This window comes from Tupaia chinensis, unplaced genomic scaffold, assembly GCF_000334495.1.
Source record: "Tupaia chinensis unplaced genomic scaffold, TupChi_1.0 Scaffold000610_1, whole genome shotgun sequence".
NCBI classification, from domain to species: Eukaryota; Metazoa; Chordata; class Mammalia; order Scandentia; family Tupaiidae; genus Tupaia; species Tupaia belangeri.
The window spans coordinates 2934990-2938923 of NW_006160129.1; the positions used below are offsets into that span (position 1 = coordinate 2934990).

The 3934-nt window shown below is 47.2% G+C and overlaps 1 pseudogene; it reads left to right on the plus strand.

Annotated features, from left to right (window-relative positions):
- Window positions 1–223, plus strand: part of LOC106736025 (tubulin-specific chaperone A-like) — a 612-nt pseudogene extending 389 nt beyond the window's left edge.
- The last annotated feature ends 3711 nt before the right edge of the window (window positions 224–3934 follow it).

Consider the following 3934-nt stretch of genomic DNA (forward strand, 5'->3'; position numbering starts at 1 on the left):
CCAATAAAAAAAAACCCCAAAAAAAAAAAAAAAAAAAAAAAAAAAAAAAAAGCAGGCAGAGATCCTGCAGGAGTCCTGGATGATGATCCCAGATTGCCAGTGCAGGCTGGAAGCTGCAAATATGGATCTACAGCAGATACTAGAAAACGGACAAGGTTTGGAAGAAGCTGAAGAATATAAAGGAGCACATTTAGTACTGGATTCAGTGAAGTTAGAAGCCTGAAACTTTTCTATACTGGGTGTTTTCTGCATTAAATCCTAGGTCCGTTCTGTAGTTCCTTATTTTTGACCACTGCTGCGTGTTCAAGTAGTTTGAGAATGTGATTCATTTTATACCATTCATATATCTTCCTTTGCATATTTAATGTGTCAAATGAGTTTGTATAACAAAGTTATTTATTTCATTAAAAAAATTAACGTGGGGACTAGCAGATGATATAATGGTTACATTGCTGGACTCCCATGTAGTTGACCATGGTTTGAGTCCTGGACCCAGCAGCTTTAAGCTCATACCAGGTGCGTATGTGTGCATGTCCAGAATCCCAAGAGGAGACTGGAGAAGAGATTGAGGTGTGGCCATTTCCCCTGGGGGGATGATTTCTCACTTTCTGCTTTTTGTATCTCTCTGCATCACCAGCGAGCTCACATGCCCTATAGCAAAAATCTCTCTCAATAAAAAAATTAATGTGAAGTGTCCTTGGAGCAGAGACTGACATGTTTTCAATGGGTTGATGTCAGACTTGTCAGGAAGGAGGGGGTACAGGATGGTGAGAAGTTGGGAGTCCCCAGGTGTGATGAAGGGTGGGGTTTTGAGGTACCCATGATTATCTTAGGGAGTGGTCAGGGTCCTTGGCCTGCTAGCTCTGTTTCTTTCTCTGCACTGTGGAAAAGGAAGTGGAAGTAGGAGCTGGAGGGGAAAGAGGGAGGAACCCACCCCTGAGCCTTTGCATGTCTAGAAAGGCGAGGGGGAGGGACAGATCTGAGCTACAGGTCTTCATAACGCACAGAGCAAGCAGTAAAAAATCCAAACAGACCGACCTGGGCTAACATCAGGGAGCTGACTTCTTTTGCCAAGTAAGAATGTTCAAAAAGAAAAGGAAAGGGGCCAGGAGGTGGTGTGGTGGTTAAGAGGCTGGACTCCCACATGGCTGACCTCCCACATGGCTGACCCCGATTCAAGTCCTGGAGCTGGTGGCTTGAAAAATCATGCTGGGCGCATGCACAGGTGGGCCCAGAATCCCACGAGGAGAATGGAGGCGAAGGGATTGTATGTGGCATCCCCCCAGAGGGTGATTTCTCACTTCCCCCTCTGGCAAGTGCACATGCCCCGTAGCAAAAACCTAAATAAATAAATAAAAGAAAGAAAGAAAAGGAAAAGAAACCATTTTCTTTCTTACCTTAAAACAGCAATGGGGGTCACCAGGTGGTGTAGTGGTTAAGGTGCTAGACTCCCACATGGCTGACCATAGTTTGAGTCCTGGATCCAGTGGCTCACACCAGGTACGTGTGTGTGTGCCCAAAATCCCGAGAGGAGAATGGAACAGAAGGGACTTCAGCATGGCCATCCCCTGGGGGGTTATTTCTTGCTTTCTCTCTCTCCTTCTTTGTCTCTCTGGGGAGCACATCAACCCTAAAGCAAAAATCTCTCCCCAGCAATAACAACAAAACCACCAATACTATTATTATCAATTCAAAATGGAAAGGATATTTTAACATGAAAAAGGGACTATTTCCAGGAAGGGAATCCTCTAATAAAGGACATTTTTTTCCCCCAAGAAAAGACAGGTGGCAGCCTTGCATACACCCATTGTGCTACCACTTGACCCCCCCCACCACATACGCATCCTGCATTATCCTTTTTAAACTTCAAAGAGTTTAAAAAGTATTTGCCAGAGGTTGCATGTGCTCGCCAGAGAGAGAGAGAGAGAGAGAGAGAGAGAGAGAGTTGGAGGGAGAGGGAGAGGGAGAACGTATCCCCGTGGGGCATGGTCATGCCACAGCCCCTTTTCCATTTCAGGATGCTGTTGGGATTTTGTCAGGGCTGGCCTCTAATTTTTACTTTTCCATTTTTCTAAAGTCTGCTGAGCACTTTTCCACAGCTAGGCCTGGTCTGTAGATTGGAACTGGAGACAGATGGTTGTTCTGGGGCTCACCAGGCTGTGGGGGACGGAGAGAGGACAGGAGAAGGCTGGAGTGGAACTCACTTTGGGCTAAGAGATAGGCTGCCCTAGCTCCAGGGACTGATAGAGCTGGAGAATCTTCTTTTTCTTCCCTTCCTTCCTTCCTTCCTTCCTTCCTTCCTTCCTTCCTTCCTTCCTTCCTTCCTTCCTTTCTTTCTCTTTCTTTTTTAGAGAGATTTTTGCTATAGAGTGTGTGTGTTCACTGGAGAGACAGCAAGCGACAGAGAGACAGAAAGTGAGAAATCATCCCCCAGGGGGAATGGCCACACCACAATCCCTTCTCCTTCATTCTCCTCTTGGGATTTTAGGCACACATGAACACGCACTCCATTTGTTTTAAGCCACTAAGTCTGGGACTTGAACTGCAGTCGACTACGTGGGAGTCCAGCAACGTAACCCTTATGCCATCTCCTGGTCTCAAGAAAATCTTCTTATAAAGGGCCAGATTGATTTCTACAAGGTAGCATGTGTTAGATTCAGAGAACGGGAAGAGGGAGGGAGTACCAGAGGGAGTACTGGGGTGGGGCGTCATCTGAAGGAAGGGAGATGGCACTGCTGCCCCGTGGAGGCTCTTTCCTTCCCCTTTCTCTTTCATACACCCTCATGCTGTGTGCTGATCTGTGGCCATTGGATCTCCTATGGGTGGACCGAAGTTTCCATTTCCAGAAGGAAGCTCTCCCAAGTCAAAGGCCTGGGTTCAACTTCATAAAACCCCAGTGGGGCTTTAGCAGAGTAGCCGAGTCCAGAGCTTCCCGCCATGGTGAAGCATGTCTGCGGATTTGTCTTTGGCTGGGGGAATCTCTTCCTGGGACCCCAGGTGACTGCTGTTCACAGTTTCCCCAAGGGGACACACATTTTTAGCAGCTTCACCTTCAGAGACTTTTCTTGTCAGTTCAGCTTTTTTATTTTATTTTTATTTGTTGTTCTAAGCTGCTGACTTACATTGTCTTTATCTACTCTTACCGTGAGTTCTGACCATCTCTCAAGTGGGAAAATGCCTGGCAAAACATCAATTTCCTCTGTACAGAGATTCTGAATCGTCCGTGAAATGAAAGCTTGTTCCCTGAAAGAACTGTAATAGAGCCCCGGCACAAAGGGTGCAGCTGAGCCACTTCTGGTGCACCAGGGACAAAGCACCCCACTATTGGGAAGCACTGCATTGGGGTGCCAGGGCACACATATTGCTATGCTGGTGTGTATTCACACGCCCCTTCACATGCATGCAAATCCACTGAGCTGGGGGTCTAGGAGACAGAGCTTGGGGGAGAAAGCAGAGGGTTTTAGGGGATAGTACTTTCCTCTTCACTCTGCTGCCGAACCATCTCTGAATTGGAGTGAGGAAAGTTGAGTCTGGTCCCAGCTCTGCCTTCTAAGTTGCAGGGGGATGCTGGATAAATCACTTCACTTATCTGAATTTTATTTGCAAAATGGATATAAAGATTTCTAGAGACCGTTAGAGTTTAAGAAAGAAAACAGAAACCAGTCTAGGTATTTAAAGCAGAAAGGGATTTAATGTAGAGAATTAGGGGAACCAGCAGTTAGTGTAATGGCTATGTTGCTGGACTCCCACGTAGTCGACCGCGGTTCACGTCCCGGACCCGGTGGCTTAAAACTCACGCCGGGCGTGTGTGCGTGCGTGCCCAAGATCCCGAGAGGAGAATGGAGGAGAAGGGATTGTAGCATGACCATCCCCCCTGGGGGGTGATTTCTCGCTTTCTGTCTCTATGTCTCTCTCTGTCTGGCGAGCGCACGCG